This window comes from Schistocerca gregaria, chromosome 4, assembly GCF_023897955.1.
Source record: "Schistocerca gregaria isolate iqSchGreg1 chromosome 4, iqSchGreg1.2, whole genome shotgun sequence".
NCBI lineage: Eukaryota > Metazoa > Arthropoda > Insecta > Orthoptera > Acrididae > Schistocerca > Schistocerca gregaria.
In genome coordinates, this window is record NC_064923.1 from 738,493,878 (window position 1) to 738,509,991 (window position 16,114).

Here is a 16,114-nt window from a genome sequence, read left to right on the forward strand (position 1 = left end):
TAGTGAACACATTTCCTTAGCGTGTTTTTCTGAACCAAGTTTCAGAGTGTCCATTTGTGTTGAAATCGAATCTACTGTGTCCTTTAAGTTTTCCTGAGTTCTTGCAAGTTGCGTAACCGAATCGGTGGATGCAACTGAGTCCGTTTTAGCTTGCAAGGTGTCGTGATTTTCACGAACAATAGTTTGCAGTTCCTTTAAGGCTGCTTCGTGATTCTGTAATGCATTTTCATGCCGCGAAAAAATAGGTTGAAAATGCTCACAAACTTGTGATTTTACGTCATTACAGATTTTTTGACATTTCGATTCAATGTTATGTAACTCAGTAGTTAATTCTTCATGTGTTTGTTCAAGTGTGGTGTCTAACTTCCGAATATTTTGTTCCATTGTGTCTAACTTTTGAAGATTTTGTCCCATTTGTTTCTCATTTTGTTCAAGCGTTGTGTCTAACTTTTATAGCCTTTGTCCCATTTGTTGCATTAACTGTAATAACAGTGCACTGGTGTCTGTAGCATGTTCCTCAGTGCTATTCGGCAGTGCATTTGAACCGGCAATGTTCGCATTTTGAAAAGCAGAAAATGTGTATTGATTTATTTGAGAAAACGGTGAGGACGCAAAACCTGAATCTACAGTGTTTGCAAGATTGTGACCTGTCATTTCGGAATCCTGAGGCTAGCTGTTGTCGACCGATCGATCGATAATGCTTTCCTGTTCACTAATTGTTACACTGCCTACACCATTATTTGCAGCCCGCTCCATTCCCCTATGTACAATTACCAAATTACTACTTTGACATTATTTAATTCATTACTCGGTGGCGCTAACACACTGCTTTTGTCTTCACTGTCATTTCTCAGTTTACTTTGGAGCCTAGTATTACGTTTTTCACACGCCATTATTGTCACAATGTTTCACACGATAACATAGAAAAGCACAATTTGAAGAGCAAAATAAGAAAACACATTAACGTAGCACTGAAAATAATATCTCGTTAATTGCAAGCGCAGCTGCGAAATACTTGCTGCTAATCTAAATGCATGCCCCGACTGTTTTACTGTACAACAATGAAAAGCTACAACTACAAATAAAATTCTGTCTATAATTACGCGCTAGCAATAAACAAAAGCAACACTAATTACACAAACTACAAGAAAAAATCAGAAGATTCCAGTGAGGTATCCTCGGCTAAGTGTCGACATATGAAACGTCCTCTTTGAACAATTATACACGAATGTTCTTAAATTGACACTCAATAGTTTTAGCGCAACGCAATCTGACTTTCAAAAATCCCTACAAAAGAATGGCCCTGACTAACATTAACCTATACCTTTCACAAATCACTTACCTCACCAAAAATCTTCGTTACTCGAACTACTGTAATACAGCGAGCGCCACTACTGCCAGCTAAATAAAAGATTCAAACTACGGAAGGCACTAACTACTGATAGGTATAGTTAGCAAATGAAAGATTTTAATAGAGAACAAACAATGTATTTACCTTAATAGTCATAATATATGTATCAGTTCATGACATCCATTCTTACAAATTTCAAAACTCCGCCATCTCTCTCCCCACATCCACCACTGCTGGCGGCTCCCCTCCAACTGCGCAACGCTACGCGCCACTAACAGCCAACTGCGCAACGCTACAATGGCGAGTATTACAACAATGCCAACCAGCCACAGACTGCACACAGCACAGCCAGTGATCTTCATACAGAGCGCTACGTGGCGTTACCAATAAAAAAAAAAAACCTAAACGGCCTACTTACAAGTTCATGGTAAAGGGAAAGTTAATTCAGGTATAAATGGCACTAGTAAATAACTTTATGCATAAACAAAACTTCAGCATATTAGATAATTACGTAGGTAAAAAGTGCAGTTGTTAGGTTTTCTATTTTGCGGTTGGTTATTGATGAAAAGCGCGGATTGACGCTGGAGAATGCTGTTTTGCTATTGGCTGTTGAGTAAACTGACCAATGGTAGAGCAATATTCTTCGCGCGCCTTTCTCTGCTGGTAGAGAAGACATACAATACTCTAGAGAAGAGTCGGAGCCTAGCCATGAAACAGTTCGGACGTGTGTAGTAGTAGTTTCGATGAAATAAGTTGCCGGATCTAGCAGTGTTTCATACATCAAAAGTGTTGTAAAGTGACGGCATAGTTATTCCGATGAGTGTGTAGAAATAACGGCATTTTTAAGTTAATTTTGTGACTAGAAAAGACATATATTCCGCGTGGTGTATTGAGCAGGTCGGTGGCTAAAAACAGTGACTGCATTTGGTACCGACAGACTTAATATTTGGCGAGCATTATCAATGAAAAACAATCAGTATTTTTGTAACTATTACGTTTTCGAGAAATGCAACATCATAAACTTGCTAACGTGAGCGAAAGGGATTGTGAGTGACTGTGCTAAGACTAGCACGGTCTTGGCAGTGATACTTGTTCACCTAAGTTTCAGAATATATTAATTGAGGACAAAATTTCCAACCTTTCATTTCGTGTGAAAACTTTCTCCCGAAACGTAGATAAGTGACGTTAATTGCAGCCTCGTTCACGTCGAAGTACAGTAGGTTTCGCTCGGCTTTCCTACTGATGATCTGCTGAGACTATGTTCGCAGGTAGGTGCAGGTTCGTCGTAAAGGGACGGAAAGAACCGCGCCTGCGCACTGTCACCTGAAAAGAGAAGTCTTCCACCGTACTTCATATGTCTGGAAAGTCACTGATTTACATGAAAAACAATGATAGTCTTATGAAGTTAGTGATCTGTTTCGAAACCACGGTACTGTTATTTTGGAAAAAATTAGATACTGGTAAAATAGAATTTGATGAATGAATCCCAGTCATTTCTGTTGCGCCTGAGACGTTCGTGGCGGAGAGTGTTGGGGGGGGGGGGGGGGGGGTTAGAGAGAGTGAGTGTTGTTTCCCGACGACGATACATCACTCGCGGCAGACGCTGCCGCTCCGTCACTGGCTGGCGGTCGGCGAGCTAGTCGCGCGTCAGCAGGTGTTTGCTGCGCCTGGACTGGACGCCGCCTCCAATTTGCTGCCGCCACAACTGATAAGGGCCGCCCGTCAATTACTCCGCTGCTGCGGATCCGTCAGCGCTCCTCCAGTGTCCCCGCTCGACACTCATGTCGGCCGCCGCCCGCAGTCGGTGGAGCTCTCCCTCCTGCTTGTGTACGCAGCGCGTGACCCGAGATGACCGCGTGAACCACTTGTCGCTACAGATGTCTGCGACTCTAAGATGTTACTCGCTGTAGCGAACCTGGTCACTAGTATATTACGTCGTCCGCGAGTGTAGACAATCTAGCGCCATCCACTACCTCATCATCCTGTTACCAAATTTTAAAAATTGTTACAGAATTAATTCGGCACGTGATTTTCATGGCACGATAATCCGAAATACATCACTAACAGCAATGAAACGGATATGCCGGCCATGGTGGCCGACAGGTTCTAGGCGCTTCAGTCCAGAACCGCGCGACTGTTACGGTCGCAGGTTCGAATCCTGCCTCGGGCATGGATGTGTGTGATGTCCTTAGGTTAGTTAGGTTTAAGCAGTTCAAAGTTCTAGGGGACTGATGACCTCAGATATTGAGTCCCATAGTGCTCAGAGCCATTTGAGCCATTTGAAACAGATATTTTAGATAATAATTAAGTATGTGAAACTTCCTGGCAGTTTAAAACTGTGTGCCCGACCGAGACTCGAACTCGGGACCTTTGCCTTTCGTGGGCAAGTGCTCTATCGACTGAGCTACCGAAGCACATTCTTCGGTAGCTCAGTCGGTAGAGCACTTGCCCGCGAAAGGCAAAGGTTCCGAGTTCGAGTCTCGGTCGGGCACACAGTTCTAATCTGCCAGGAAGTTTCATATCAGCGCACACTCCGCTGCAGAGTGAAAATCTCATTCTGGAATTAAGTATGTATTTAATATGCTTGCTGGATGTTTAAAGAAATAACTTGACTTTGATTTCTGATCACTTTTCATTTAATACTGCGAAATGCGAGAGATTATTACGTGTCTTTTCACAGCAATCCTGATTCCCATATAAAGTCCAGTAACATATGCATCATCGTAATGCAGCACGAAACTCAACGAGTATTGTCAATCGAATTCTGTTCTGAAGTGACCCGTGTGTCACAGCTCTGTTCAAGTGCGTAACTTTTTGACAATGAAGTAAATCTTCCTTTTTTTTGTTACAAATTAGAACATCAATAGATTTTACAGTCCAAATAGTTTCATAAATGAATTCCTGTAATAGATTAGTGGCATTTTAAAGTAACATAATTACAATCAAATATCTCATCAATATTTCCTCTTTCTGGTAAAATTACAAAAACCTTCGTAATTATTACAATTTCACATTTTTATACTTACTATGGGCTTTAACTTTCGCCCCACAACAAAAAGACTTTTACTAATGTATTAAAGTTTTTGGTAAGTACTATTTTTACAAAACATACGTATTTTTAGAAAACAATTATAAAATTTAAGTAGCATGTAAACAATGCACTCCTTGATACATGTTAATTATTGACTGATATTATTAATTTATCAACTTTCTAAATTACAAATATAAATGGAAGAAAAGCTTACTTAAAAGTGATCAACTTTAAGAAATACCATAGCAAAATTTTAAAAAATATGTAAACAGTGAAAATAGACATTAGGAAAATGAAATACGTGTGTACGGGTGTATAGGGTTGTATGCTGATTGTGTGTGTGTGTGTGTGTGTGTGTGTGTGTGTGTGTGTGTGTGTGTGTCTCATGTTCCTCAACACAACTAGGCATTGGCAGCTGTATTAGAGTAGCACTGAGCAAAACCCGCCATTATGCTATTAGGTGAGAACGAAACAGTTATACGTCTTAAATACTGTGGACGTGCCAATGCTGGATTGCTAATATAACTATGCTGATGATTTAGACTTTGCAGCTGTGCGAAATGAAAAAGTGTGTAATCCATTTCATTTTGGGCATAAAACCGTTCACGTTCGAGTAGAGATTAAAGTTCAGGGAGAAGAAATAATAACTTTGAGGTTTGCAGATGATATTTTAATTCTGTCAAAGGCAGCAAAGGAACTGGAAGAGCATTTTAACAGAATGGACAGTGTTTTGAAAAGAGGTTATAAGAAGAACATCAACAAGATCACAATAATGACAATAAAATGTTGTCGAATTAAATCAAGTGATGCTGAGGGAATTAGATTAGGGAACGAGACACTTAACGCAGTAGATGAGTTTTGCTATTTGGATAGCAAAATAACTGATGGTGGCCGAAACAGAGAGGATATAAAATGCAGACTGGCGAGAAAAAAGAAGTAAAAATAAATCTGAAGAATAGAAATTTGTTATCATCGAATGTAGATTTAAGTGTTAAGAAGTCATTTCTGAAGGTATTTGTCTGGAGTGTAGCCACATGTGTAAGTGAAACATGGGGTTTAGACAAAAAGAGAATACAGCTTTCTAAATGTGGTGTTACAGAAGATTGCTGAAGATTAGATGGGGCGATCACGCTGCTGTGACCATAGAGTCCAGACTCCATAGGCAAGCAGCCAGCCGACATTAAGAAATAGTCTACCACGACGTAGGGACAAGATAAGTGGCGGAGGCTGCCAAGTATGCCTTGTTTATCAAATAACTTAGTGTTTGACTTCCTGCCAGGGGAAGCAGCATGAATCAAACTTGCGCAATGAAAGACGCAAACACCAGGGCGATAATACAGCAAGAGAGAGTGTCAGTCATGTGCGGAAAAAGACTCGTGTGGAACCGAATTAGCTTGTGTGCAGCTAGAAACGAAAGTGTTATGTGGAACCGAATACATTCTTGCGCAAGACAACCAATTAGAAACGAGAGTGTCGTGTGGAACCATAGGCATTCTTGTGCAATCCGATCACTTAGAAATGAAAGGGTCGTGTGAAACAAATTAACTTGTGTGCACCCAAGTATATGAGAAACGGAATAAAAGGCCAGGCAGCGGAATAGCTAGAGGCAGAGATTCAGATGCAGATTCAGAGCCAGTGCTGACAGTTTGGAGATTCCGCAGCGAGACGCCAGCGGGGCCGAGTAGACCCATAGCAGCCGACGCAGCTGATAGACTTCAACTACTAGAAGACGGTGATAGACTCTGGTGGACACTTAGGAACTGTAGGTCAAGTAGGATTTTTAGAGTTTCATTGGAATAGTGTTGAACAGAGGCTGTCAGTCTTTGTCTCAATTACTTAGAGATATTTCAGTGCTAACCAAGAACAAGTGATTGCTTTGTACTTATTTCTTACATGTACCAGCAATTAGCTTTGAAGTAGCAAGTCCGAATAAGTAGACTGAATCTTACTAAGGGGTTTATGGTCCAACACCTCACTTAAGTATATGTGAGAATAAACTTGATAGAAAGTAACCAATTTTTCTGCCTATTGCAATACTGTAACTTACTTCCAGGAAACTTATTTGCTTGAAACCAAGGAGATTGTCTCCCTCTCATCTCCGATATAAAGGTTGACAGCAATTTATAACCAACCCATTGTCGTTAACGCCCCGATTACGCTACGCAGTTCGCACTTACTTCATTGTGCTGTAGTGAGGCTGTGCCAGGACACGACAATGCACGTAATGAGGAAGTATTGTTTAGAATTGGGGAGACAAGAAATTTGTGGCACAACTTGACCATACTGAGACATCAAGGGTCACCAATTTGGTATTTGATGGAAATGTGTGTGTGGGGGGGGGGGGGGGGGGGGTGAAAAACATAGGGGAGACCAAGAGAAGAATACAGTAAGCAGATTCAGAAAGATGTAGGTTGCGGTAGTTATCCGGAGCAGTGGGAGTTCAGGCCTGTCTTTGGTTTATTGCGTGATATCGTTAACTGTGGTACAATTAATAAAAAATTACGTACTTGTTACGTTGAAATATAGTTCTTTATAGCTGAAAAGAGCAAGTTTTTTCACCGTGCAAGCATTGCATTTTTTATGATGACGAAGAACGAATCGTCGTCAATGTGAATGACTGATGGACAATGCGAAATAGAAACATACAAATCTCTTCTTTGCATATACAGCAGGTTTGTCAGTGAAGTCGATAAGGAGCTGGCTACACGGTCTGGGTCTACAACGACTAAAATAGTTAGAAGTCGCTGGTAAAAAGTAGTGTATTGTACTTCACTGGTGGTACAGGAGTCTTCATAGTCAGGAGGAATATAATTACAAACAGAGAGCTATAGCGGTATCACATAGGCCATACTTTAACTAGGGGCCTTCTTAGAGATTACTTAATTTCAGCTGAAGCCTACACTACTTTCCTTCTTGACGTCCCGAGCAAGAGTGGGCGAGCGCACGCTAGAGACTTGTTGCGAGCCGCGGAGCGGCGCTAGTCTCGATTCGCGGGTCCATCGATACTAGTACGGACCGCGGTCGATAACTGCAACCCCTAACGAGTCTGTAATCGAACGTTGATACCACAGTACTGGTGCACGAAACTTTAGAGGAAGCATTGGCTTGGTGATATTTACAATGACTTATTTACGTAGGTGTCTGGATTCGAGCTATGACATGACAGACTGTTTTAACTTGTTACCTATAACGAACATAAGGTATACTTCGTAAATAGGAGAAAAATTCCACTTTTTCAGTTCATTTTAATTATCGTATATTGTGTTACTAGATGTTTGTTACATTCCTGTTATCTTGGAAAGACTATGGAAATGATGAGAAACCGGTGTTATAATACAGAAAAGGTCAGCGTGATACACGAAAGAAGGATTAGGAACGGTCGATGTTTACTTTTACAAGGGCATAAAACCAACTCACTGACGTTCTGCATCTTTGTTCTCCGTGTCTACATATTTGCAGCCCTCTGCCTGGCGAATTATAGCGTGTAACATGGCGGTTTTTAACGTAACTACTTCGGCGCGTGAGAAACAGCGTCCTGTAATCGAGTTTCGAGCTCGAAGATTTCGTCCACACATGGAGCACCCCGTCTTTCAGCATGACAACGCCGAACCGCGCACGAGCCTGCGACATCTGCAATAGTTCAGTGGCTTCTGTTCACTATAATCGATCATCCTCCACAAAGTCCCGACTTAGCCTCTTCCGATTTTCATGTTTCCAAAATGTATAGAACACCTTCGAAGGCTTCACTTCGATAGTGATGAAGCGGTGCAAGCAGAGGTGACGTTGTGGTTCCGTCAACAAAGTCAAACATTCTACGATGACGACATCACCGAGTTGGTCTCTGGTTGGGAGATATGTGTTCATCGCCGGGGTGACAAATCAAATCAAATATTGACACTCTGACGGCAACATTAAGCCTATGGATGTGGAACACGCTGGAGTTGGCCTTCGAAAAATCCGTGTTTTCCAACTGCCTTTGGAGGTACAGGAAGACGAAGTTACCGCGGCGCTAAGCGTGTATGGAAAGGCCCATAGTCATGTACTCGAAACATGGGCTCAATTTAGGATATTGCCTGTGCTTAGTAGTGTGAGACAGGTCCGAATAGACCTCACACGCCACGTTCCACCTAACATTTTTGTAGGCGGCGTTTATGTAACCTCGAACATGTTCCGGTGGAAGTAAAGAAGGCCATGTCCGTAATAAATACCTGCATCGCTGCACCACACAACTACGGCATGACGATACGAACATGGACCGAAACACATATGCCTTCCCACTCACCTATGCGTGGCACTGCACGTCCAACCTTCACAAGAAGCAGTTCATCATCCTCTCTAAGGAGTGATACAGCCGGAGGCGACACAGCACCTTTCTACCGGTAATGCTGCCCTCTAACCTGATCTTCTACCACACAGACCCAAGCTCGAAGATCATAAGGATACTCGTTAGAGCCTTATGGAGATTGAAGACCGCATTATACTAGTCGCGGCTTTTGTACCGGAACCAAGAGAGTCTCTTTTCCTTCCTCAGACACCGACATACAATGCAAAAGTTTCCCAAACGCAGCAAGACTTTGGAATCGACCATTGATCCACCGGAGTAGGACGAAGAAGTGGTGCACAAATCTGGCTGCGTACACGATAAATCTTTTTCCGCTGCCACGTAGACGCGTTCTCCTCAATAGTGCGAGTTTTCCACCAGAGACAGTGATCGAGGACCATTCCTGGAATCCACGGAAAGTAGCACGACCGTCGTAGCCAGCGCCGCCACTTCTCACCAATGTTGAAACTGTTGAACCATTTTCATGGGCGCTTGACGGGCACTTTCCACCTCCACCAGACGGTGAAATGAAACCTGATCGTTCATTAGACCAACACCAAAATTGGGGATCTTCCAACGACGACTCCTGCGACCAATATGGACTTTCATAATCCTGCACGGCAGCCTTCAGCAGCCGTGAGAATATCGGTAGCACGGGTCCGCCACCAGGCATACCGAACGGCTACCATCAACACCAATAATAATGGCTCCCACGTTCAACTTCAACTACTGTGCGACACGCTGAGAGCAGCGGACATCGACTTTTCCTCCAAGAACAGCAAATTGGTATGGGTCTTATGGACGTACCCCGCCATGACATATACGGAACACACAGGCGCGGCGATTCTCCTCCGAGGAGAGATTGCAGTTTGCAGTGTCGCAAAACTACCAACGACGCGAGGATTGGCCATGACGGTTGAGGGAACCGAAATCATAAATCTCTAATCCCCATCAGGCATGGATAAACGGGGGAATCTAGCCCAGTTCTACACGAAAGATATCACGCCATTATTTCTACCTCATCTAAATGACTACTCTGCAATTCACATTTAAGTGCTTGGCAGAGGGTTCATCGAACCACAATCATACTATCTCTCTACTATTCCACTCCCGAACAGCGAGCGGGAAAAACGAACACCTAAACCTTTCTGTTCGAGCTCTGATTTCTCTTATTTTATTTTGATGATCATTCCTACCTATGTAGGTTGGGCTCAACAAAATATTTTCGCATTCGGAAGAGAAAGTTGGTGACTGAAATTTCGTAAAAAGGTCTCGCCGCGACGAAAAACGTCTATGCTGTAATGACTTCCATCCCAACTCGTGTATCATATCTGCCACACTCTCTCCCCTATAACGCGATAATACAAAACGAGCTGCCCTTCTTTGCACCCTCTCGATGTCCTCCGTCATTCCCACCTGGTAAGGATCCCACACCGCGCAGCAATATTCTAACAGAGGACGAACGAGTGTAGTGTAAGCTGTCTCTTTAGTGGACTTGTTGCATCTTCTAAGTGTCCTGCCAATCAAACGCAACCTTTGGCTCGCCTTCCCGACAATATTATCTATGTGGTCCTTCCAACTGAAGTTGTTTGTAATTTTAACACCCAGGTACTTAGTTGAATTGACAGCCTTGAGAATTGTACTATTTATCGAGTAATCGAATTCCAACGGATTTCGTTTGGAACTCATGTGGATCATCTCACACTTTTCGTTATTTAGCGTCAACTGCCACCTGACACACCATACAGCAATCTTTTCTAAATCGCTTTGCAGCTGATACTGGTCTTCGGATGACCTTACTAGACGGTAAATTACAGCATCATCTGCGAACAACCTAAGAGAACTGCTCAGATTGTCACCCAGGTCATTTATATAGATCAGGAACAGTAGAGGTCCCAGGACGCTTCCCTGGGGAACACCTGATATCACTTCAGTTTTACTCGATGATTTGCCGTCTATTACTACGAACTGCGACCTTCCTGACAGGAAATCACGAATCCAGTCGCACAATTGAGACGATACCCCATAGCTCCGCAGCTTGATTAGAAGTCGCTTGTGAGGAACGGTGTCAAAAGCTTTCCGGAAATCTAGAAATACGGAATCAACTTGAGATCCCCTGTCGATAGCGGCCATTACTTCGTGCGAATAAAGAGCTAGCTGCGTTGCACAAGAGCGATGTTTTCTGAAGCCATGCTGATTACGTGTCAATAGATCGTTCCCTTCGAGGTGATTCATAATGTTTGAATACAGTATATGCTCCAAAACCCTACTGCAAACCGACGTCAATGATATAGGTCTGTAGTTAAATGGATTACTCCTACTACCCTTTTTGAACACTGGTGCGACCTGCGCAATTTTCCAATCTGTAGGTACAGATCTATCGGTGAGCGAGCGGTTGTATATGAGTGCTAAGTAGGGAGCTATAGTATCAGCGTAATCTGAAAGGAACCTAATCGGTATACAATCTGGACCTGAAGACTTGCCCGTATCAAGCGATTTGAGTTGCTTCGCAACCCCTAAGGTATCTACTTCTAAGAAACTCATGCTAGCAGATGTTCGTGTTTCAAATTCTGGAATATTCCATTCGTCTTCCCTGGTGAAGGAATTTCGGAAAACTGCGTTCAATAACTCCGCTTTAGCGGCGCAGTCGTCGATAACAGTACCATCGGCACTGCGCAGCGAAGGTATTGACTGCGTCTTGCCGCTTGTGTACTTTACATACGACCAGAATTTCTTCGGATTTTCTACCAAATTTCGAGACAATGTTTCGTTGTGGAACCTATTAAAGGCATCTCGCATCGAAGTACGTGCCAAATTTCGCGCGTCTGTAAATTTTAGCCCATCTTCAGGATTTCGCGTTCTTCTGAACTTCGCATGCTTTTTCCGTTGCCTCTGCAACAGCGTTCGGACCTTTTTTGTGTACCACGGGGGATCCGTTCCATCTCTTACCAATTTATGAGGTATGAATATCTCAATTGCTGTTGCTACTATATCTTTGAATTTGAGCCACATCTCGTCTACATTCGCATAGTCAGTTCGGAAGGAATGGAAATTGTCTTTTAGGAAGGCTTCTAGTGGCACTTTATCCGCTTTTTTAAATAAAATTATTTTGCATTTGTTTCTGATGGATTTGGAAGAAATGGTATTGAACCTAGCTACAATGACCTTGTGATCACTAATCCCTGTATCAGTCATGATGCTCTCTATCAGCTCTGGATTGTTTGTGGCCAAGAGGTCAAGTGTGTTTTCGCAACCATTTACAATTCGCGTGGGTTCGTGGACTAACTGCTCTAAATAATTTTCGGAGAATGCATTTAGGACAATCTCGGAAGACGTTTTGTGCCTACCACCGGTTTTGAACAAGTATTTTTGCCAACATACCGAGGGTAGGTTGAAGTCCCCACCAACTATAACCGTATGAGTGGGGTATTTATTTGTTACGAGACTCAAACTTTCTCTGAACTGTTCCGCAACTGTATCATCGGAGTCTGGGGGTCGGTAGAAGGAGCCAATTATTAACTTAATTCGGCTGTTAAGTATAACCTCCACCCACACCAATTCGCACAGAGTATCTACTTCGACTTCACTACAAGATAAACCACTACTGACAGACACCAACACTCCACCACCAATTCTGCCTAATCTATCTTTCCTGAACACCGTCTGAGACTTCGTAAAAATTTCTGCAGAACTTATTTCAGGCTTTAGCCAGCTTTCTGTACCTATAACGATATCAGCTTCTGTGCTTTCTATTAGCGCTTGAAGCTCAGGGACTTTTCCAGCGCAACTACAACAATTTACAACTATAATTCCGACTGTTCCTTGATCCAAGCACGTCCTGTAATTGCCAAGCACCCTTTGACATTGCAGCCCATCCCGCACTTTCCCGAGGCCTTCTAACCTAAAAAACCGCCCAGTCCACGCCACACAGCCTCCGCTACCCGTGTAGCCGCCAGCTGAGTGTAGTGAACTCCTGACCTATTCAGCGGAACCCGAAACCCCACCACCCTATGGCGCAAGTCAAGGAATCTGCAGCCAATACGGTCGCAAAACCGTCTGAGCCTCTGATTCAGACCCTCCACCCGGCTCTGCACCAAAGGTCCGCAGTCGGTTCTGTCAACGATGCTGCAGATGGTGAGCTCTGCCTTCATCTCGTAAGCAAGACCGGCAGCCTTCACCAAATCAGATAGCCGCTGGAATCCAGAGAGAATTTCCTCAGATCCAAAGCGACACACGTCATTAGTGCCGACATGTGCCACCACCTGCAGCTGGCTGCACCCTGTGCTCTTCATGGCATCCGGAAGGACCCTTTCGACATCAGGAATGACTCCTCCCGGAATGCACACGGAGTGCACACTGGATTTCTTCCCCTCCTTAGCCGCCATATCCCTAAGGGGCCCCATTACGCGCCTAACATTGGAGCTCCCAACTACCAGTAAGCCCAACCTCTGCGATTGCCCGGACCTTGAAGGCTGAGAATGATCCTCTGAAACAGGGCAGGCAGCTGCATCTGGCTCAGCCAGAGACAGTGCCTGAAACCGGTTTGTCAGACGCACCGGGGAGGCTTTCTGGTCAGCTTCCGGGGACGCCTTTCGCTGCCTGCCACGCCTTGGAACGACCTCCCAATCAACCACAGGCGAGGGCTCAGCCCCACTGCGGGCAGCAACCGGGGCAACCACAGCGGCAGACCGATCTGGGGACAGACGGGACGAGGTTGACATCCCCGTGATACCCGAGTCCGGCTCCCCACAGTGGTGCCCATTGGCAACAGCCTCAAGCTGCGCGACCGAAGTCAGCGCCGATTGCAGCTGTGAGCGAAGGGATGCCAAGTCAGCCCTCATCCGAACACAGCAATCGCAGTCCCTGTCCATTCTAATCGATGTTTAACAACAGTTACTGAAACACGAGTCGGTGCCTAGATAACGCAAGCGGAACACGCAAAGAATGTATCAACTAACCTGTACAAATGCCTAACGACTGCGCTACAATCTGCTGAATTTACGATTACAGTAACTAAAACTCGAAATTGCACCTCCTATACGAAACTCACACGCAATTTGAATAAGAATCTACGAAGTAAACACTAAAGCGCGATGCTACAACTGTCAAATACTATAATACGCCCGAAATATATGAATTAAACAATGCAAGTACCCAAAAACGCAAAGAAATTAATTAAACTATGTAACAAATAAGTAAGCTAGGGTTATACGACTTGCTGCTGCAGCTGCTTATCCAACGGCGGCAGGGAGCAGATACAATCACTTTGTCGTGGACGTAGATTTCACCTACGTCCTAGAGCGTCCTGACCAGTACCCACATTTCACCACATGCCTGGGACATCGCTTCTTCGTCTGCCGCTTTCGTGTCGTCGACAGTTGGAGAGCAGTACACGGTGACCTCCCGGGGCATACGCCATCACGAACGGCTCCGTCAGTCGGCTTAGTAAAATATAAGTCGTTGACGCTCTAACACCCAGTATGCTCGACGTGGAACGTTCGCCGTCTACCTGTTCGTTCATGACATCTTCATCTCTACCATATCTTCATAGACAATCAATACGGCGCAGCATTGGACTTGGGAAACTCAACGTCGCGCTATTGTGAGACCCCGAATATAGACAACAGGTCACAGACACATGTCACACTTGTGTTAAAGTCATCATGCATTAGGACACCACACTGCAGTGGTGGATACTGTGCACCAATCCGGCCATCCATCGCACCTTGACGCCTGTGGCGGGACCAATGCCAGGTGGGACCACCACCCAACAGACTTATTACTAAAGCGCTCTACGCGATCTCGGGGATCATCCCCCGTCCCCGGACCGTCAAAAGATGCTCAGCCCTCCAAGGGAAACATTTTAACCTTGATCAGGTGTCGCTTGGATGGAGCCATTGTATGAGGACGAAACCAAGACAGGAGTAGCGGTGAAGAACCTTTTATGCATCACATCGTTCAAAATGTTCGACGTAGTCGAGAGGCCTTAACGTCAACTTTAGACTCACGAGATGAACGTCAGCTGACATCGCAGTCTCCATCGCCAATGTCTTTGCAACGCACTACAGATATCGGTGTGAAGAAGTACCAGATGGTGCGGAAGATATTGCCGAGGTTTTCCAGGACACTCATCGTATACAGCAGCTACAGTCCTCACTGTGGAAGCGGCCACAGACGTTGTCCTTGCAGCTGTGGTCAAAGCATCACTGAGTCGGTCTCCCGGTCAGGATGGCTTACTGCTCGAGTTTTACAGAACCTCCCAAGATCTCGTGTTGCTACGGCAGAGAGACATATATTGGGAACTTTCGTCCGTAGCGACACACCCGCCACCAATGTTCATGGAAGTTCTGGTTACACAAGTCCTGAAACTGCAGAAGGAACACGGCTTGTTAGTTACTATCCGCCGCGTAGGATTAACCGAGCATTCTAGGGCGCTGCAGTCATGGACTGTGCGGCTGATCCCGGCGGAGGATCGAGTCCTCCCTCGGGCATGGGTGTGTGTGTTTGTCCTTAGGATAATTTGCGTTAAGTAGTGTGTAAGCTTAGGGACTGATGACCTTAGCAGTTAAGTTCCATGAGATTTCACACACATTTGAAAAATTTTTAGTTACCATCTGACGAAATTAATAAACTCAAGTTTCAATATTTTCACGCACCTTCTAACTATTCGACTCAAACATGTGTTATGACACGTTGTGTCCCATCAACAAACCTTCTTAGCTGGCAATAATAATAGGCAAACTACCCTCAGTGAATGTCGATACATGGTCGCGATAGCAACACACTCGCGACTGCTAGGCGACTTCAATCAATCATTTCAACGTGTTAATCATGCATTCATCAATGTAGTGATGGACCGGATGGCGATTCTCCTAACTTTCATGCATGTGATATGCACCTCCTTCAAGTGTCGTCGACCAGGCTTCTAGTGAACGGAAGATTACAGAACATATACAGAACGGACGCTCAGTACGAGCTTTGCACCACTTCGATGGAACCACTCATCTGGTCTGCAAGGTTCACAGGAGAGCTTCTGTAAAGTTTGGAAGGTAGGAGACGAGATACTAGCAGAAGTAAAGCTGTGAGTACCGGCCGTGAGTCGTGCTTCGGTAGCTCATATGGTAGAGCACTTGCCCGCGAAAGGCAAAGGTCCCGAGTTCGAGTCTCGGTCGGGCACGCAGTTTTAATCTGCCAGGAAGTTTTACTTTAGTCTATTTGGAAACTTTTAATGAGAAATATGCTACCATAGAAAATGTTATTATGATATTGGCACATTTATTCCAGTTCACTGTAGAAAATAATTAACTAATACTTATATCTGCAGCCGAAAAATTGCAAAAACAATCGAGATTTCACCCCTTGCTGCAATTATTTTCTCTGTTTAGAATGTTTTAATGCAAAAGCTTTTATT